Here is a 22,848-nt window from a genome sequence, read left to right as displayed (position 1 = left end):
TCAGCTGTCCCGTCGCCCGTCGCCCGCCTCCACCGGCTTTTCTCCGGTTCGTTTGGGCTAATTTTGTTTATATGTCACGGTTGAGAGTATTATCGGCTAATTTGATGTGGGAAAGAAAAATACTATTCATTAGCTGATAAACTATGACTTATAAGTGAAATACCACCCAGCTGCCGATCGATCGCAAAGTAAAAAATACTACTACTGCTAGGGTGGTACCTCCGTCCGCCGGCATGCTGCTGCAGATTATTATATATCTGTGCCTATGAGCTAACAACAGCTGCGCGCCCTCAACCACCAGCCGTGTCTGGGACGCCCGGAATCCCACTGTCGGAACACGGGCCCGGTTAGGCTTCAAAATCTCCCCTTCTCTTTCGTACCGTACTATAACGAAGGATGTAAAAAAGGACAGCCCCAATGCGATTATATATATGAATAAAAAAACATCGGACCGTCAATTTTAATCTGTAGACTCAGCCACTACTGTCAACAATAGCCACGGGATGTCAAAGGCTTGTTTCTTACAGATACACACCGGAAGCGATTCTGTCGGATAGGCGGTTCTATACAAGTCAAACAACTAAAGAGAAGCCAGTTTTCTTCTAGCTTTAACACACCTTGGTTTATTTCATGGAACCACGGTCACACCGTGTCTGGGTGTGGTTCCTGAAAACATGTCATAAAAACAACTCCAAGAATCGGCCTAGGACCTTATTTTCGGAGCTCAGCCAAACATATCTTATGAACAACTCCAAAAGACTCTGTATATCCTTCTTGACTATTATTAGTAACAGAAATTTTGATGAAAAAAATATCCTCCAACAGCTTCTTTAATTGGTTATCCAAATATAGTCATCTTTTATTCTGGATTTTTCGCTAGCCAAAAACAGAAAAATAAAAATGGCTCCCTAGAGTGCACACAAGATATAGAAAAACTGTTGGAGAATGAAAAATATAGAAAACGGTTTTTATACAAATGACTCTTTAAATGATGATTTAAAGACTCATGGAGATGCTCTAATTCGCTTCCAAGATCAAAACATGCATGCATAAATAACCCTCTATATTTTTATTTACAATACTCATTGTTGTCATTATAACTTAATCTAAAGGAACCCTTTAAATTTGCATGGAAGCTATCAACATTTGCCGTTATGAAACAAAAATTCAAATAACCTTTAAATCTACATCTGAAATATCCAGCTTGAACATTTTAAAAGAAATCTAAAACTATGACAGAACCGTCCAATTTATACAAGATTAAGTATGACTGTCCCCGTTAAACACGTTGACACGCGCATACCGTCACTTATATAAGCCCGGTAGTCCGTCGAGTACCACGAAGGCCTCGATAAATCAACTTCACAACCAAGATCATACTTGATTAAGCAAATACCTATCACATACATAGAGTTTGCTGCGAAAATAATATTACAATAGGGTCACAAGTGATTAATACAAGTTCAGTTTCAAATTCAATAGGTTAAAACAACATAACTTTGAAATGATTACCAAATCATAATTTTGAATCATAGTGCAAGCTCTGATAACATCCTCCAACAAAAGCATAGATGAGAAGCAAATACGGAATAGCCGAGCCCACCGGCACTTAGTCACCACCTTCACCAGACATAGCACTTCACCTACAACAGGGTGGGATAAAACCCTGAGTACTCAATTGTACTCAGCAAGACTTACCCGATAGGAGAAAAATGAAGACTCCAAGAATATGCATGGTTTATTTGGTGGAGCTAGTTGGATAGCATAATCTTTTTGCAAAAGAGCTTACTATGTAAGTCCTCACTTTCAATATTTTAGCATCAAGTTTAGTGAAGCCAATTATAGCTAAGTCTGCATATATCCTGTAACAATCATTTGATTAATAAGTATCATATTAGTAACCATATTCAATTATCATGATCAACAGAACCATCATGTTTTATTAGTTACTACGACTGTCGGAGCAAGGTATGAGTTTCTCACTATCCGAGAGAGACGGCAATTCGAATCAATTACATCCAGCTGGGTAATCCCAAACACACACCCGTACGAGCCCACATTAGCTCGCGTGGGTCACCGTTCACTCCATTCGACGGTGAGTCTAGACTGTTTCACAAAATTTATGATCATGTATCCTCACATGAATTGCCCAAAGCCCGAAGCCTGTATCAAACATTGTCTTGTCAGGCTTCCCTCTTAGCAATGCTAACGGTCCGATATACTCAGCCTGAATGAGCTAATCGACTTCACGATCAACTATAAATAAGGCCCCTGTTATGTGTTTAGTACCTTCAATCTCAACCAAGGTCCGACAACGAAGCGGTCCTTAAATGACATAGACGGGATCAAAGAATACATGCCTAGCCGACATCAACAACATCCATAATAGCAACGGATCCCATCCAGTCTCCAGTTATCCATTATCACCTAGTTCTTTTCCACGATAGCAAATATATCCAACCGTGGTAGAGTAGCCACCTATGTCTCGTAGGCGATAGGAATCACCCGACTTCTACCGTTCACAAGTATCAACATTGTACTGTTTTTGGAATTTAGAAATTTTTCTAAGTCAAATTGATTTCACCGTTTCAATGTGCCTAACTTTGAGATGATTTAACTTCCTAACCGTTGTGAATTAGGAGATGGTTCCTACAGCAATATTGTAGCCCTTACGTAGCTCTACAAATCTTGTTTTAACATCGTGCACTAATTCGCCATGGATTAAGCGCTTAACCATCCTCATTTCGCGCTGTCAGTCACACTATCGGGCGTTGATGGCCACAGTGGTCGCGCCGTGGGTGGCCGACCGAGCACAGAGCCTGGCCGCCACGTGGCCGCCGCTGGCCAACGTTGGACCCCATCGCGGCAGGTTGGTGTGCGATATCAGTGAAGCTGCGCTGCTCATTTCACTCACTCCATCGCACTCTCTCCCTCTCTGCTGCTCCCTCTCGCGCGCGCAGCGGTGGCGCTCTCGCCGCCAAGCCACCCCACTGCTTTGTCGTCGCCTTGTTCCCTCACCGCCGCACCATTGTCGCTTCCAGCTAACCATCAGCTTTGTCGTCTTCCTCTCTACCTCCTCGACCTAGCTGCAGGGCCAGGCAAGCTACGGTGAGGGCGAATTTGCCGTTCTTGTCCTCGCCGGAATCTCGGTTTCCATGGCCGCCTTCACGGTGAGCTCGCCGCTGCTTGGCTCCATCGCTCCTTCTTCCATCTTCTTCATGTTAGGGCTAGATAAGGGTGTGGCCTAGCTTCTGGCATGTATAGTTTTAGTTGAGTTGATAATTTCATGACGATAATGGTCTTTTCTGTAAAACTTGTTAATAAAAAAGTTGTAGATAACTTACTGAGCTACCTTGTGTTAAATTTTCATTATCATAGGCCTTATGGTTTAAGATTTAGGGCTATTAGAAGTCTGCTGTCCAAAATGCCTGCTCTCTGGACAGATTTGAATGATTGAATTGTTTGACCTAGATAAAGGCTGAACCACATTAAGTCGATTAAAAGAAAGTTGTAGGACATTTCATAAGCTTTCCAGAATGTCCATAACCATATTATTTTGATGTATATAACTCCAGTTAGGGCCAAAACAAGTAGTTGATGTCTTGTAGTCTAGAAAATGATTTACAGAAGTATTTGCTTAAGTAGTAGAGAAGAGATATGCACCTACTCAGTAGAATAAGATGCACTTGTTATTACTTTAATACCATGCTGTTGAAAATACTTATGAGGATGCATTCATCATGTTATATCATATTATACGTGTCATCATATATGCATTCGTGATATCTTATTCCATGCTCATGCATATAGGATCGTCCGAAAAGATAACGTTGTTGGAGTTCAACGAAGAAGAGGAGGAGGGCCAGCAGAAGACTCCTCAAACTGTAGCTCTAGGAGAAGAGGAGTAGACTCCCGAAGATCTCCCTAAGTGCTTGGATCACCGGCCAACCTCTTTCCTCAAAGGCAAGCCCCGGAGCATTCTAAGTCTCCCATGTTTTACAAAATATTACTTGAGTCATTTATGTTTGATGCATTAGGTTATAAGAGTTGATTGGAAACACTTGATGCATGGAACTACCTTGTCTAGTTACATATACATTTAACCCTATGTAGGTCCAGGATTGAATATATGCTTAGCTATGCATAGACCGGTAGAAGTCGGGTGATTTCCTGTCACCTGCGAGATATAGGTGGATACCGAAGCACGGTTGGCTATATTTGCTATCGTAGAAAAGAACCATGGGGTAATATAAATGGAGGCCAAGCGGAGTCTATGTGTAGGTTCACTCATGTGATTCCATCTGTGCTGGTTAAGGACCGTACCATTGTTGGCGCTTCTGACAAGATTGAACGTATGCCTATCACTTAGCTGGCCGGATAACTCGTTTTGACCGTGAAGCCGAGTAGCTCAACTCAGGCCAGGCCCTGTTCTATAAAAGTGCGCACTCTAGATGGTAGTAAGGATGTATGGGGAGCCGGCCATGAGCCCCACGGTATGGTAGTCCTGATCATCCTGGCAGCTGGTTGTCCCTAATTGTGGGGCGCTGGTCGAACCGGTGAAATGTGTACCTGAGTTATACCAAAGGTGACCTAAGGTGACCGTTAATCGAGTCTGCCTGGGTTTGTATTAGGAATAAATTCCTAGCTGGTTAAAATCGATTCGAATCGCCGTCTCTCCTAGATAGTGAGAAACTTGGCTAGTCCCAACATCATAGTAATTGTGTTATGGAATGTGATGGTTCGGATAAACATGGAATTACTACACCGGCTATGGTTACTATTGTATGCTACTAAATGATATACCACATGTTTGGCACATGTTAGTTGCTAATCTAGAGATGAATAGCTATAATTAACTTGATGACTAAATTATAATTGTACAACTGAGTTAGTCATTTTTATGCAAAAATGTTGTCAAGCTACCTCCACTTATAAAGCCTTGCATATTCCTTAGAGTCACCTTATTTTTGGTTTATGACGGGTAAGTCTAGCTGAGTACCTTCTCGTACTCAGGGTTTTATTCCCATTGTTGTAGATGGTACAGTTATCACGGCTATTGCAAAAACTGCTTCTGTCCCGCTGTGGATGAGGAGTGAGCCCTGGGCAGGCATCTGTTATTAATCCTCCTTATGTGCTTTTGTGGGAGTGTGATCATGAGTTGGCACTGTATTTGAACTATGATGGCAAATGTTCGCTTCAAACTTTAATTTGCTTTCGCTACTATTTACCGAACTTGATTTGTAATAACCTTATTTCGTACTCTGATGATTGAACTGTATTTGTGAACTTTATGTAACATGTGATATGTATATTGAATCATCTACGATCTTGGTTGTATGTGGATCATTAATCGAGACCCGTCGTGGTACTCAATGGACTATCGGGTTTATATGGGCTCAAGTATGACAGTGCGACCGCTTGCGGGCTGCCATTGTACTTGTGCTCATATAAATTGGTCGGTTCTACGACAGCCGGCATCAGAGCAAGATTCAACATTAATTGCCATATAGGTATTTAAAACAAAGGTTTTGTTTTCCAAAACACGTTTCTAGCAACTAATAGCTATATAAATAGGTATTTCAAACATAGAGTTGAAATCTAAAGTGTGTCAGTGATCACTTCCTTTATGCCCAATTAAGGACTTTAGGTGGCTAATTAAGGACTAACTTGGGGGGTTTATTTTCGTCGTCCATACGGCATGCTATTGTATGGATGCCATTTACTTGAGTGGTAATGTATGGATCAAATGCCTCTACGCCTAAGGTAAGATGCCAATCATCATTACAGTGGCATGAATGCAAGTTGTGAGCGTGCGGTCTATGTGGAGAGTTAGCTTTGATACTAAAGTATATATATGTCTCATATATATATGCGGAGGTATTTAATTATGGGTTAGCTTTGATACGACTATGTATGCATATTTATATGTATATAGATGACATATTTACTTTTGGGTAGCTTTGATACAGAAGTATATATATATGGGTATATATATATGGAAGTATTTAGATTACAACCTAGAGCCCAGATTTACATTCTGCATATATAATTGTGGGGTTAGGCTGAAATGAAATTCTTGTGCAGGTACACTAACAGTGAAACATGTAGCTCGACTAGCTACGCTATATATGAGAGAACGTATGTATGCCACCATGTATGTCGTTAGAAATAATTTTTCCTAAGTTTGTAAGGACATATGGAACGTACATGCATCATGATAAATCATTATTCCATACTTGCATTGTTCCTCTCCTTATAAATCTCTTACTCGATTATGTAACTCTTATCCATTATGACTTTGTCTCACGAGAGTTGCACATGTTGTTGGTACAGATGGCAGCACTGACTGGAAGTGAGAGTTTCATGTTGATGTTTGGAACCCCTGCCGTACTTTAGACTGTCTTGCATTATGCGGGGTATTATGAACCGCCCCTCTATTACTAGAATGAAGTATACCTAGAGGGACAACCATGGTATGAAGTACGGCTAACCATACTAGCTCATACCCAAGCACCATTCTTGCAGGAATGGAAGGTGGAATATGAAGGAAGAACTCCTTGGGAGGCTGCCCAAGTAGTAGCCTTCGAGATAATGAGTCAGATTTGTCAGTAGCATGGGGATGAGCTTACTGGCAGTGCCGCTGGTATTTTTCCTCAGGTGGATCCATCCACAACAGTATGGGCACAACACAACATCAATGCATTGATCCGAGATCAGGATGAGCGGGCAGACAGCTCTAGTCCCGCTATGAGTGCCATGTTTGCAGTAATGAAGATGTTCTACACTCATTAGGACACAAGGGACTTCTGGTAGGAGTCCTATACCATTTGCATGGATAAACTCATGAGAGCCAAAGCTGCACAGCGTAAGCTGAAGAAGCGTGTGCGCAAGCACAAAAAGGCAGCAAGCGAGGCTCGATGGGAAACTGATCAAGCTTATGTAGCTTTAGGAAATCTCCACACCCAAATGAAGCAAGTTGATCAACAGAGAGCTACCGCCCAAGAGGCAAGAGCGGATGATCAAGCAATGTTAGAAAAACTACGGGAGCAGCTGGAGGCCACCTGTGCTGAGGTGTTCTCAGCTACGCGCCAGCGGATCCTAGCAAATAACCATGCAGCTATGGCAGAAGTAGAACATGATAGGACCCACGCCTTGAGCATCCAGTAGGACCATGTCAAGAGGGACTTGCACCAGCAGCTTGCATAGACCCAGAACATAGTAGTTGATCTTCAGCATGAGGTGCATTTTTTGAACAACCAACTGCACTTGATCCTTGATGAGGAAGAAGAAGATCCAGATATGTTAGTTGAAGATGACGGCTGAGATGAAAAAGTGGAGCTAGAGAATGAGGATGATCCTATCTCTGACCTCGACAGCGAGCATACTAAAGATTAGAATCACCTGGTGACTAGTTAAAGCGCTAGATGTATCCTTGCTATTTATGTAATGGACTTGTAGTTTGAAGTTGGTATTCGTGATTTGACTTCCGTGTAATATTGGCACTCTGCATGTTGTTTCATGATAGGTTGAACCTTAATGAAATTCCAATTTCTTTTTATTGGTGATTATGACTTGTATGTTAATGTGCTGCGAGCCTGATAAATGATCAAATTGGTGATGTCATGTTGCGAGAATGAATTATTATGCCTCTATTTTATTGTATGAATTTGAGATTCTCTCCAGTAATTTCAGTTTGGCATGATTATACAATTCATCTGCAATCTCTTGACATCATCCAATAATCACTTATTGTTGCAACTTTGCAGATGACTCACACTCGCGCTGGAGTAGGCAGCAGCCAAGAGGGCAACGATGGTGATTTACCACCACCGCCACCCCCGTCTATGAATGAATTCTTTGCACAATTCCTCGGTAGTCCGAGAACTATGGAGGAAACCATGCGCCTCATTGCGCAGAACAAAGCTCGCGCCCGTCAGCAACAGCAGGGGCCTGAGCCAAATCAATATATCTCTTTCAAGTATTTCCTAGACACCAAGCCTCCTATCTTCAAGGTGGCCGAAGAACCGCTCTAGGCGGATGAATGGCTTAACACCATTGAGCAAAAGTTTTGTCTATTGAGGGTCACAGAACATCAGAAGGCAGAATATGTGTCCCATCAGCTATAGGAACCGGACGGGATATGGTGGACCCATTTCCTATCCTCTTTACCTACCAACGCACAGGTCATATGGGAGCAATTCAAGTTAGCCTTTAGGGAACATCATATTCCCCTAGGGCTAATGCGCATGAAGGCAACCAAGTTCATGCGACTCACCCAAGGGACCAAGACTCTTACTAAGTATATGCATGCTTTCAACAATTTGTCCCATTATGCTCCAGGTTTTGTCGATACTGAAGAAAAGAAGATTGAAAGCTTCAAGAGAGGTCTTAGCACTAAGCTGATGAAAACTATGGCCAACTCAAGGTGCACCACTTATAATGAGTTCATCAGTGATGCCTTGACTCAGGAGAACCAGGACAATCTGCATGTGGTAGCCAAGAGGGCAGCTAAGGTAGGCGCCTCAGAGTCTTCATAGTCCAGAGCTCCAGTGGCGGCTAGGCCACAGTTTTGACCGCCATCACCCAAGTTCAGGCCTCCTCCACCAAAAGCCTAGGCCAACCGACCTTAGAAGGTGTTTCGTAAGGCATTCACCATTGCCTTACCTAAGGGGAACGAAGGGCAAGGAAGCTCAGCAGGACCCATGAGCAATCAGCCATGCTTCAACTATAATTAGTTGGGCCATTGGTACAAAGAGTGCCCCCATCCTAAGAAGAACAGCAATCAAAACTAGGGAAATCAGAGGTAGGCAAATCCTAAAGCGCATCCTAGATATGTGCATTATACCGCTGTTGAAGAGGTTCTTGCAAGAGAGGTTGTCACTGCTGGTACGTTTCTTATTAACAAACATCCCACCATTGTTGTATTTGATTCTAGAGCTTCTCATTCATTTATGAGCCAAGCATTTGCATCTAGATATGATCAGAAAGTAATTGAGGTAAGCAAGGGTGGTTATAGTATAAGTTCGGCTGGGGCTACTATATCTACAAATAAGATAGTCAGAGATGTGCTCATCTCTATACAAGAGAGGGAGTACACGTTGGATCTAATAGTATTGCCTAGATTATCTATAGATGTGATCTTAGGCATGAAATAGATGAGCGATCATGGAGTTCTCATTGACACTAGCACTCATACAATTATGTTGAGAGAACCAAAGGGAGGTAATGCTTTTCTAGTACCACTTTCCCAAAGCTTTGATCTCCAAAACTTGTATTGTGCTATCCAAACCACTACCCTTTGTGATATTCCAGTGGTTTGTGAGTTTCCTGATGTATTTCCAGATGAGTTACCAGGGTTATCACCTGATAGGGATGTGGAATTTAAGATTGAATTAGTGCCAGGTACGACACCTATCTCAAGAAGACCCTATAGGATGTCACCAAATGAGTTAGCTGAACTTAAAATTTAGTTACAAGAACTGTTGGACAAATGTCTCATTCAACCTAGTTCATCTCCATGGGGATGTCCAGCTTTGTTTGTAAAGAAGAAGGACAAATCTTTGAGAATGTGTGTGGATTATAGGCCACTTAATGCTGTGACCATTAAGAACAAGTATCATTTGCCTCGTATCGATATCCTGTTCGATCAGTTGGCAAAAGCAAAGGTATTCTCCAAGATTGACTTGAGGTCAAGCTATCATCGGATTAAGATCAGGCCAGATGATATACCTAAAATAACTTTCTCCACTAGGTATGGCTTGTACGAGTATTTGGTCATGTCTTTTGGACTGATGAATGCTCCTGCCTACTTCATGTACTTGATGAATTCTATATTCATGCCCGAGCTCGACAAGTTTGTGGTTGTGTTTATCGATGATATCTTGATGTATTCAGAGAACGAAGCAGACCATGCAGAGCATCTGAGAATTATTTTGTCCAGATTAAGGGAACATAAGTTATATGCCAAGTTTAGCAAGTGTGAATTCTAGTTGAGCAAAGTACCTTTCTTGGGTCACATCTTATCTAGAGATGGAATTTCTATAGACCCATCTAAAGTACAAGAGGTCATGGATTGGAAGGCCCCGACTTTGGTTCATGAAGTTTAGAGTTTTCTAGGGTTAGCAGGTTACTATCATCGTTTCATTCTAGATTTCTCTAAGATAGCTAAACCCATGACCAGACTACTTCAGAAAGATGAAAAGTTCAGTTGGACCCTAGAGTGTGAAGCAACTTTTCACACCCTAAGGACCCTGCTAACTACAGCTCCTGTTTTAGCACAACCCGACATTGAAAAGCCTTTTGATGTGTTCTGTGATGCATCGGTTATAGGTTTGGGGTGTGTGCTTATGCAAGAAGGAAGAGTTATTGCCTATGCTTCTCAGCAGTTGAGAAAGCATGAAGTCAATTACCCTACGCATGATTTAGAGCTTGTAGTAGTTGTTTATGCGTTAAAGATATGGAGACATTACTTGTTGGGAAACGTATGTCACATATATTCTGACCACAAAAGTCTCAAATATATCTTCACTCAACCTGAGCTGAACATAAGACAACGAAGATGGTTAGAGCTGATCAAGGACTACAATTTGGAAGTGCACTACCATCTAGAAAAAGCCAATATTGTAGCAGATGCAGTTAGTCAGAAATCTCATTATAACACTTTAGAAACATTGTTGGAGGATGGATTTAATTTGTTACATCCTGTTGTGCTATACAATATCACTGTCAGTTGTTCACTTGAGAGCAAAATCATAGAACCGCAGAAGACAGATGTAGGTATATTTCACATCAAGAGAAAGATGAAAGAACAAGAAACCAAACATTTCTGGTTAGAGAAAGAGGTGTGCTATGGTTTGAGGACCGACTTGTGGTACCAAAAGACCATGAGCTTAGAAATCAAATTTTAGATGAAGCTCATTCGTCCAAGTTGTCTATCCACCCGTGCAGTAGCAAAATGTATCAAGATTTGAAAAGCCATTTTTGGTGGACCAAGATGAAGAAGGAAATCGCCGCCTATGTCGCTAGGTGTGATAATTGCAATAGAGTAAAGGTTGTTCATTTGAAATCTACCGGATTACTTCAGTCATTGCCTATTTTAGGCTGGAAATGAGAAGAAATAAGTATGGACTTTATTACAGGCCTTTCGATGACACAGCAACGTCATGATTCCATATGGGTCATTGTAGATCGCCTCACCAAGTCAGCGCATTTTGTACCAGTTAACACAAGGTATCTAGTTGGGAAGTATGCTGAGTTGTACATTTCTTAGATCATGAGACTACACGGAGTACCCAGGACTATAATCTCAGATCGAGGACCATAGTTTATAGCTCGTTTCTGGGAACACTTGCACCAAGCTTTGGGGACTAAACTAATTAGAAGTTTACCATACCATCCATAAACTTCTGGATAGATCGAGCGAGTGAACCAGATCTTAGAAGACTTGTTGAGAGCTTGTGTTATATCTTCCAAGGGTTCATGGGAGAAATGGCTACCTTTAGCTGAGTTCTCCTACAACAACAGTTATCAAGCAAGCATCAAGATGGCTCTTTTTGAAGCCTTATACGGTCGGAATTGTAGAACTCCTTTGAATTGTATTGAGCCCGACAAAAGAAGATACTTTGGCATTGACTTTGTCACTGAAGCTGAAGAGCAGGTGCGCATTATCCAACAGCATATGAAAGCAGCTCAGTTAAGATAAAAGAGTTATGCTGATAAAAGAAGAAGACCACTGACTTTTGAAGTGGGAGACTATGTATACTTAAAAGTGTCACCCATGAAAGGAGTATAGAGATTTGGAGTGAAAAGAAAGCTTGCGCCTAGATATGTAGGGCCATACAAGATTACTGGACGAAAAGGAAATGTCGCTTACAAGTTACAACTTCGTCTAGAGATGAGTGCTATATTCAATGTCTTCCATGTTTCTCAGTTGAAGAGATGTCTTCGCATACCTGAGGAAGCCATTGCACCCACCAACATTGAGGTCCAATCAGACTTGATATATGAAGAGAAACCAATCCGAGTGTTAGAAGAGATAGAAAGAGTAACACGGAGCAAGGTCATTAAGTTCTACAAAGTGGTGTGGAATAACCACATTGAACAAGATGCCACATGGGAATGGGAGGATTACTTACATGAGGTTTATCCCGCTTTCTACGAAGAATGGTAGGTCTTGCAAATCTTAGGACGAGATTTCTATAAGTGGGAGGGGCTATAACACCATAGGTGTTAAGCATGCATTTAGCCTTGGCATTGCATGAGCACAAGCATTTTTTATCATTCATGAGCATTAGCATATCAAATATTATCTTTATGTTGGCTTATATTGCATGTGTTGTCGCTAAAATGCCTTACATGTGCTAGGGTTTACATGTAACCAATGTCTAAAATGTTGTTGGACCCTAGGAGTACCTTAAACATGTTTAGAATATCACATGGAACAACTTTGGTATTCATGACTAAGGCTAGTTTGGTCTCTAAATCATGGTTATAGTGTAACTCATCATTTTCAAGTTGTATGTTTGACCTAAGTTGAACTATAGCCTAGATTATTTGCATGGCAGTGCACCCTTAAGCAAAGTTGTAGTACTTGATTAGAGCAACAACTTTATTTTTGGGTCAAGGCCTAATTCTATGCCTAACATGGTCAAATAGGGTTCAAAGTATCAACATTGTACTGTTTTTTGAACTTAGAATTTTTTCTAAGTCAAATTGATTTCACCGTTTCAATATGCCTAACTTTGAGATGATTTAACTTCCTAACCGTTGTGAATTAGGAGATGGTTCCTACAACAATATTGTAGCCCTTACGTAGCTCTACAAACTTTGTTTTAACGTCGTGCACTAATTCACCGTGGATTAAGCGCTTAACCATCCTCATTTCGTGCTGCTAGTCACACTGTCGGGCGCTGATGGCCGCAGTCGTCACGCCGTGGGTGGCCGACCGAGCGCAGAGCCTGGCCGCCGCTAGCCAATGTCGGACCCCCGTCACAGCAGGTTGGTGTGCTATATCAGTGAAGCTGCGCTGCTCATTCCACTCACTCCATCGCACTCTCTCCCTCTCTGCTGCTCCCTCTCACGCGCGCAGCGGAGGCGCTCTCGCCGCCGAGCCACCGCACTGCTTTGTCGTCGCCTTATTCCCTCACTGCTGCACCATTGCCGCTTCCAGCTAACCATCAGCTTTGCCGTCTTCCTCTCTACCTCCTTGACCTAGCTACAGGGCCAGGCAAGCCATGGTGAGGGTGAATTCACCGTTCTTGTCCTCGTCGGAATCTCAGTTTCCATGGCTGCCTTCATGGTGAGCTCGCCGCTGCTCTCGCCGCCGAGCCACCGCACTGCTTTGTCGTCGCCTTATTCCCTCACTGCCGCACCATTGCCGCTTCCAGCTAACCATCAGCTTTGCCGTCTTCCTCTCTACCTCCTTGACCTAGCTACAGGGCCAGGCAAGCCATTGTGAGGGCGAATTCACCGTTCTTGTCCTCGTCGGAATCTCAGTTTCCATGGCTGCCTTCATGGTGAGCTCGCCGCTGCTCAGCTCCATCGCTCCTTCTTCCATCTTCTTCACGTTAGGGCTAGATAAGGGTGTGGCCTATGTAACATTCTGGCCCAGGGCTTAACAGGATTAATAGGATACTCATACTAACAAGTTGCAACTTCTTTTCCGGAAGCCCATCTCTAAAGAACTCTGAGGTTAAGCGTGCTTGGTCTAGAGCAATTTCAGGATGGGTGATCGACCGGGAAGTCCTTCCCGGGTGCGCATGAGTGAGGACAAAGTGCGCAGAAAAGACTTGTGTGGGTCTGTGAGGGTAGTCTATGTCCTAGAAAAGCTGCCAGATGTAAGCGGGCCTGGCCTTGTAAAGGCGGAACGTTACAGAATGGTATCAGAGCCGACTCTCGCGGTTTCACAGGCGCGTGTGTTGTAGTTGCGCAGGCATGTTGCGCATGGCTAGAGTGGTCCTATAGTGGTCACACAGCATGGCACATGCGCTGACACTGGACACACGGATGTGGCCAAGAGGGGACGTTCCTGGCTTGGGATTGACCAACGAGGACGTCGGTCTCTTAAGGGGGGTGAGGATATAACATTCCGGCCCAGGGCTTAATAGGATTAATAGGATACTCATACCAACAAGTTGCAACTTCTTTTTCGGAAGTCCGTCTCTAAAGAACTCTGAGGTTAAGCGTGCTTGGTCTAGAGAAATTTCAGGATGGGTGACCGACCGGGAAGTCCTTCCTGGGTGCGCATGAGTGAGGACAAAGTGCACAGAAAAGACTTGTGTGGGTATGTGAGGGTAGTCTATGTCCTAGAAAAGCTGCCAGATGTAAGCGAGCCTGGCCTTGTAGAGGCGGGACGTTACAGCTTAGCTTCTGGCTTGACCCTACAGCGAACCGTAGCCTCACCGACGTTGAACACGACGATAGCCCCGCCGCGCTCTCGCCGCCGCACCACCACGCACGTGGGCGAACCCCGTCGACGCTTCCCATCTAACCTAGGTAGCCTCGGTAGGTTCGCTTGGTCACCGTGGAGCCCATGCGCTTCTCGTCGGGCCTTGCCGTGGCTAGTAATGGCCGGCGCACCTCCACGCAGCGCCACCATGCCGCCATGGCCAGCGACGAGCACGCTCCGGTGCGTCCGCGCTTCCACCACCTATACCGGTCGAAGCGGGAGAGTGTGAGGAACAAGATTGTGGGATTGGTTTCACCGGAAAGCTTGCCATCGGTGAGCTAGCACCGGTCAAACCACTCCACTATCTCAGTTCGGCTGACAGGTGGACCCGCTGACCCGTGGGTCCCATGCGTTAACGACTACAGTTTAGGATTTTGTTTATTTCTTTTCCAGATTTTGTGCTAACTTTGGAAAATCATATCTAGAGCTCGGAGTGTCCAATTTTTGTGAACTAAATTTTGTTGGATTCCTCATGAAGTGTAGTATTTTAAAAAAATATGAAATGTACTGTTTTTGGTATTTTTCTAGGTGAATAAAATGTAGATAGATAAGTACTTTTTGAATGTTTGCAATCTTGTAAAATGTATAACTTGAGCAAGGAAAGTGATCAAATTGTGATTCTAATTTTACTGATCTTGTGTTGACATGCTCTAGCTAGGAAAAATAATAAACTGGCAGTAAACTTGATTAAAGTAGGGTCTTTCTATTTATCTATTAATAAATGGTGTTTCCTGAGGAAATTTATAGGGCTAAAAATAAGTAACATATTGCCATACAAATTTTTGCACAGTATTCTGGCACTAGGATGAAGCTAAGAAAAATATAAAATCTATTTCTTGACACTTTTCTATAGGGTTAACTATTTTTACTAAAATAAAACTTGCAAGCTTGTTATTTTTAGAGGATGTTATACATGTTCAAATGGTATGAAATTTTTACAGTAGTCTATTGGGAGCACTTGTAAGCTATTGTAATTTTCTAAGACTTTATTGTGCATGTTTGATATATGTTTGTTATTTCACCTAATTATCTAATTAAATTAATAAAGGCATTTAAATAAATAAATTGGGCTTGATCATGATGTTTTCTATGGTACTTGTGATACATATGAACTGTTGATGTTAGTAGTAAGGCTTAAAAGCAATTGGTTGTATGCAACTAATGAATTATTGCTTTATAATTTCAACTAGATGGCTGCATGTATAGTTTTAGTTGAGTTGATAATTTCATGATGATAATGGTATTTTCTATAAAACTTGTTAATAACAAAGTTGTAGATAACTTACTGATCTACCTTGTGTTAAATTTTCATAGTCATATGCCTTATGATTTAAGATTTAGTGTTGTTAGAAGTCTACTGTCTAAAATGCTTGCTCTCTAGACAGATTTGAATGATTGAATTGTTTAACCTAGATAACGGCTGAACCACATTAAGTTGATTAAAAAAAGTTGTAGGAGATTTCATAATATTTTCAGAATATCTACAACCATATTATTTTGATATATATAACTTCAGTTAGGGCCAAAACAAGTAGGTGATGTCTTGTAGTCCAGAAAATGATTTACAGAAGTATTTGCTTTAGTAGTAGAGAAGAGATATGCACCTACTCGATAGAATAAGATTCACTTGTTATTACTTTAATATCATGCTATTGAAAACACTTATGAGGATGCATTCATCACATTATATCATATTATACGTGCCATCATATATGCATTCATGATATCTTATTCTATGCTCATGCATATAGGATCGTCCGAAGAGATAACATTATTGGAGTTCAACGAAGAAGAGGAGGAGGGTCAGCAAGAGACTGCTCAAACCGCAGCTCCAGAAGAAGAGGAGAAGACTCCCAAAGATATCCCTGAGTGCCCGGATCATCGGCCAACCTCTTTCCTTAAAGGCAAGCCCCGGAGCATTCTAAGTCTCCCATGTTTTATAAAATATTACTTGAGTCATTTATGTTTGATGCATTAGGTTATAAGAGTTGATTGGAAGCACTTGATGCATGGAACTACCTTGTCCAGTTACATATACCTTTAACCCTATGTAGATCAATGATCGAATATATGCTTAGCCATGCATAGACCGGTAGAAGTCGGGTGATTTTCTGTCACCTGCGAGATATAGGCGGATACCGAAGCACGGTTGACTATATTTGCTATTGTGGGAAAGAACCATGGAGTAATGTAAATAGAGGCAGAGCGGAGTCTATGTGTAGGTTGACTCATATAATTTCGTTTGTGCTGGTTAAGGACCGTATCGTTGTTGCCGCTTCTGACAAGATTGAACACATGCCTATCACTTAGCTGGCCGGATAACTTGTTTTGACCGCGAAGCCGAGTAGCTCAAGTCACGCCAGGCTCCGTTTTATAAAAGTGCGCACTCTGGATGGTAGTAAGGATGTGCGGGGAGCCAGCCATGAGCCCTAGGGCAGGGTAGTCCTGATCGTCCTGGCAGTGGTTGTCCCTGATTGTGCGGCGCTGGTCGAACCCACGAAATGTGTACCTGAGTTGGACCAAAAGTGATCTAAGGTGACCGTTCATCTGCTCTGCCTGGGTTTGTGTTAGGAATAAATTCCTAACTGGTTGAAATCGATTCGAATCGCCGTCTCTCCCGGACAGTGAGAAACTTGGCTAGTCCCAACATCGTAGTAATTGTGTTATGGAATGTGATGGTTCGGATGAACATGGAATTACTACACCGGCTATGGTTACTATTGTATGCTACTAAATGATATACCACATGTTTGACACTGGTTAGTTGCTAATCTAGAGATGAATAGTTATAATTAACTTGATGACCGGATTATAATTGTACAACTGAGTTAGTCGCTTTTTATGCAAAATGTTGTCAAGCTACCTCCACTTATAAAGCCTTGCATATTTCTTGGAGTCACCTTATTTTTGGTTTATGACGGGTAAGTCTAGCTGAGTACATTCTCGTACTCAGGGTTTTATTCCCATTGTTGCAGATGGTACAGTTATCACGGCTATTGCAAAAACTGCTTCTGTCCCGCTATGGATGATGAGTGAGCCCTGGGCAGGCATCTGTTATTAATCCTCCTTATGTGATTTTGTGGGAGTGTGATCACGAGTTGGCACTGTATTTGAACTATGATGGCAAATGTTCGCTTCAAACTTTAATTTACTTTCGCTACTATTTACCGAACTTGATTTGTAATATCATTATTTCGTACTCTGATGATTGAACTGTATTTGTGAATTTTATATAACATGTGACATGTATGTTGAATCATGTACGATCTTGATTGTATGTGGATCGTTAATCGAGACCCGTCATGGTACTCGACGACGGGTTTATATGGGCAAGTATAACAGTGCGACTATTTACGAGTTGCCATTATACTTGTGCTCGTATAAATTAGTTGGTTGTGTGACATTACTCCTAGAAGGCTTTTGTTGGGGCTCGGCGCCACCCAGTAGACAAGTAGTGCTCAGCGTCCGCTAGACAGGGGTCGGCGCCGCCTGCCTGCAGAACTTTCTCGACATCATGTGACGGGAATCTAGGCTTGACGGCAGGCTTGAAATCTAATTTCATGAACCTCCTGATGCCCTTCTGATCTGGCAAAAAGGAGTCCTTGCCATCAAACAACAATCTGCCCTCCACCCTTTTGAATTGGTTCCTGGCTCCCGGTGAGCCCGCCCACGATAGAGATCCTGCGCTAGTTAGGGGAGGGAGGAGCTGCAGGGTCTGTCCACAAGGGTGCTGAGCGCCGGTGAGCACCCGTGCCCGCTAGGAGATGTCAGAGACGATAAGAGAGAGCCCATATATTTTTGAAAGTACTATTGTACCCTTCATATTTAATTTGAAATTATTTCTAAATCCATATTTTTTTTTATTCCGGCCCACAATTCAAGTTTCTTTGTATTGGTTCTTCCTGGATGACTCTTATTTTTATACAAGCACACTGTAAAATTTCTCTTATTGAAAATAATCTAAATCAACTCCTAAATCTACATGTAAATCACTTCTCTCTATCGGTCATGTAGAAAACACCAAACCACCACTATAACTCAAGGAAAGTTTTGAAAGCCAATTGGATGTACATAAATATAGGTAATAATGTGTATATCGATTGGGTTTAACAATAATGAGGAAAGAGTGTTTCTTAATGGGCAACACACCATGGTAAAGTATATTGATATTCGATGACTAACAAAATATATATGTTGATAATGTAATTGTAGTAACTCTTTGCCAAGTTCAGACCCTTTTCCAAGTTCAACAGACGAAGGATTACATAGACAGAGGGACTCAAACTCTCGTCTACGAATTTCTCTCAAGACTCTAGACTAAAAACTAAAAATTAAAGATGGGGAAAACCTAAATCTGGAGAGATGGGCTTGTTATGGGCAACCATCCTTTTATTTATAGAGCTATTACACGATCTCTAACATGTCCTTAGATATTTTTGCTAAACCACTCAACCCTAGAGACAAACTGGTCTAACTTTTGATCGACGCATCTTATGGCTACGGGATCTTCACAACTCTGCTTTGCCTTGATGCAAGCTTCGTGATAACACCACGTGTCGCCTCCGAATCCATCTCGCACTCTTTAGGTTTTGAGACCCAAACCCGAAAACCGTCCACCGGTGGTTTTCATGCCCAAACCACCAACCCCTCCGGAGAAGCGTATCCTCTAAGCCTCCTCCACGATCTCGACACGTATCACAGCATGTCCTCGATCGCCCGATCACCAAGTTCTCCAACACATTTGCTGGACTTGGTTAACTGCCGCCTTGACTTGGTCAATACAGGCTACTCCTCCACATGTACACTTGCTTGTCGATGTCCCCAAGTGTTAGCTACCCACAGTCAGTCTTCCAACCACCTAGGCCCCTCAGTCTAAGCCACATGTTTGTCCTTCACACTCCCAGTCCATTAACACGGCACATCTCTACTTGACCTTTTTTATGGCCGTCGACAGTCTCTGTGCTCCACACTTGCACACCAACACGGGCAAGCGACATGTTACCTATACACTCACGCTAGGTTAGTCTCAAACTCAACGAAGCCCGGTCATCTCTTGACAATTAATTATCATAACTCAACACACATAGGCATATATTAACCATATGTTCACATGCACCTTATATTTTCTGAATGTTTTGAGGATGGAGGCATAATTTGCCAAGGTCTCGTTAAGTTGGCGAATTTTTTGGTGAAATGGTACTGTAGCACTTTCGTTGTTATTTGACAATTAGTGTCCAATCATAGTCTAATTAGGCTTAAAAGATTCGTCTCGTGAATTTCGTCTAAACTATATAATTAGTTTTATTTTTTATTTATATTTAATGCTTTATGCATGCGTCCAAAAATTCGATGTGACGGAGAATCTTAAAATTTTTTGCAAAATTTTAGGAACTAAACGAGCACCAAGAGATAGATCTCAATGGTTGAGGGCGACACCATGACGCTTTATAATTTGAGACAAATTTTAACTCTTCGGTGACTTATATTTTAGAATGCTTTCGAGATAGAGACAGTGGAGTATTTGCCAAGGGGTAGATACAGTAGATCTTAATGGAAATCCTCGTGGTTTTCTTGGAAGCAGCCATTCCCTTGCAGCCGTTGTCTTTACCCCGACATCCCACCTCGCCACTTTTCCTTTCGCTTTCGGCCTGCGACTGCGATCTCACTCCCAAACGGCTTCCTCTGCTCCCCCTCCTTTATCTTTTGTTCTCTTCTCCCACTCCCCGTCTCCCCCAGCCAGCTCCCAGTCACAAACCCCAAACCCCTCACTTGTCATCAACCTGCGCTTCTTCCTCCCCCTTCCCTTCCACTTGCAGTCTTGCACTCCACTACTTCTCGCCGTACCGCTCCCTTCTCTTGATGCAAACCTTTCCTTACTGCTAATTAGTTGCCATTTCTTTCGGGATCCGGAGGCAATGGAGAGGGAGAGGAAGCAGGGTTTCTTTTCGGCGCTCAAGGGGGAGGTCGTGCGGGGCCTCTCGCCAGCGAGGTCCCGGGGGAAGTCGCTGCTGCTTTCGCGCAGCCGCAAGACGGCGGCGGCGGAGGCGGTGGCGGTAGCGCCGCCGGAGGAGCTCGCCCAGTACGCGCCGGACCCGCTCGTCGCCCACTCCGGCAGCCTGCGGCCTGCCGGCGAGGTCCTAGCGCCGCTCATGGAAGGGCCCGACGTCGCCGAGGACGACACGTTCGCCGAGGAGTCCGGACGGCGAGACGGGTTCGGGCAGTGGGTCCGCGGCCACCTGACCCGTGCCCCGCTGATGTCCGGCGGCGGCGACGGCTCGTTTCGGCGCTCCGACCTCCGCCTCCTCCTCGGCGTCATGGGCGCGCCGCTCGCGCCCGTCTCGGTCTCCGCCGCCGAGCCGCTGCCGCATCTCTCCGTCAAGGGCGCCCCCATTGTCAGTGCACACGCCTCGGCTGGATCTCCTCTGTTTCGCGCTTGGCTTTGACAAACGCGGCAGCGTTTTGGGTCCTGACTCCGCCGGCGGTGCTCGATCTGTTATTTACCGCATTGCAATCTGCAGGAATGTTCGTCGGCGCAGTACATCTTGCAGCAGTACATGGCGGCGTCGGGCGGCGCCAAGGTGCTGCGGTCGGTGTGGAACGCGTACGCGATGGGGAAGGTGCGGATGGTGGCGTCGGAGTTCGAGACGGCCACGCGCGTCGTGAAGAACCGGGGCTCCGCCGCCGCCGCCGCCGTGGAGCAAGGCGGGTTCGTGCTCTGGCGGATGTCCCCGGACATGTGGTACGTGGAGCTCGCCGTCGGCGGCAGCAAGGTCCGCGCCGGATGCAACGGCCGCCTCGTGTGGCGCCACACGCCGTGGCTCGGCGCGCACGCCGCCAAGGGCCCCGTGCGCCCGCTCCGCCGCGCCCTCCAGGTAGCATTCCCTTCCCGAGCAATGAATCCCACGAGGCGACGACAGTGCCGCCACTGCCCACTTGTTGGTTTGGTGCTAACCGACAAGTCGCCATTGTGTGCCTTGCGCCCTCGATCCAGGGCCTGGATCCGCTGTCGACGGCGGGGCTGTTCGCGGAGGCGCGGTGCGTGGGCGAGAAGAAGGTGGGCGACGAGGACTGCTTCATCCTGAAGCTGTGCGCGGACGCGGAGACGCTGCGGCAGCGGAGCGAGGGGCCGGCGGAGATCATCCGGCACGTGCTGTTCGGCTACTTCAGCCAGCGGACGGGCCTGCTGGTGCACGTGGAGGACTCGCACCTGACCCGCATCCAGCCGCACGCCGGCGGCGACGCCGTGTACTGGGAGACCACCATCAGCAGCTTCCTGGAGGACTACCGCGCCGTGGACGACGGCGGCGTGGTGATCGCGCACGCGGGGCGGTCCGCCGTCACGCTGTTCCGGTTCGGCGAGATGGCCATGAGCCACACCAAGACCCGGATGGAGGAGGCGTGGACCATCCAGGAGGCCGCCTTCAACGTGCCGGGCCTGTCAACGGACTGCTTCATCCCGCCCGCTGACATACGCCGCGGCGACTCCGTGGGCAGCGAGCCCTGCGGCGGCGGCGAGCTCCCGCCGCGCGGCGTCAAGGCCGGCGCCGTGCACCCCGCGCGCGTCGCCGCCGTGGCGGACCGCGTGCACCCGCCTGCGCGACGACAAGATCCACTGGACGGTGGAGATGTGACTCTCTTCTGACTGCGGGCAACGGGACTGATCGAGCGGATTCGTATCGTAAGAGTGGAAGATTTAGCTTAAGCAGCCAGTAAGCCTTACTTTTTTCTTTAACAACAAATCAACCAACGGTATTTTCAGCATGATTTTGTTTCTAACTAACTTCGTCTCCTCCCCCTAGCAGTGGCTTTGTATTCTGTACAGATCGATGAGAGGAAGCGCCCTCCGTGGCAACGTTGAGCTCATCAATTGTATTGCTACTGTATAACTAACTGTAAGAATTGCAAAAATGTACTGTACACAAGCATCATCAGATCTTGTGCCCCTAATATATTTCTGAAACGCTGGAGTTGGGTATTCTTGCAATTGCAATTGTGTGGGTGCCTACTGCCTAGGATGGATCTCCAAGCTGGTAACTGGTAGGTAAAGGTAATGTCTTGCTGTCGATCTTGGTTTCTGATCTTCTGCCGAGTGCGATGCCGTAGCGATTGGCGTCGAGCTCTGGCCAAGCGGCGCCACGTCTACGCTACGCAAGCAGCCACGTCAACATCACGCAGAGCTTAGGTCGATAAAATGAAAGAAAACCTTTAGGGATCTAAATGTGAATATTTTTAAAACAAGGGCTAAAAAAAATCAGGCTTTGGGCTTGGTCGCAGGTTTTGCTTAGAAACTACTTATCCAAGTATCTTTACCACCCTTTATTTGCTTTCCAGGTATAGTACTTGTGAGAGTTACTTGCCACATTTCCTTGTCGGCGTAGCAGAGTAGTTTCCTTGGAGTGGTG

The 22,848-nt window shown here is 44.6% G+C and overlaps 1 pseudogene; it reads left to right on the top strand.

Annotated features, from left to right (window-relative positions):
• The first annotated feature begins 20,157 nt into the window (after nt 1-20,157).
• LOC136539515 (uncharacterized) lies at nt 20,158-22,582 on the top strand (annotated as a pseudogene).
• The last annotated feature ends 266 nt before the right edge of the window (nt 22,583-22,848 follow it).

The sequence above is a fragment of the Miscanthus floridulus genome, chromosome 2, assembly GCF_019320115.1.
Source record: "Miscanthus floridulus cultivar M001 chromosome 2, ASM1932011v1, whole genome shotgun sequence".
NCBI lineage: Eukaryota > Viridiplantae > Streptophyta > Magnoliopsida > Poales > Poaceae > Miscanthus > Miscanthus floridulus.
The sequence above is the reverse complement of the archived record's forward strand: the minus strand, read 5'-3'. Positions and strand labels throughout refer to the sequence as shown.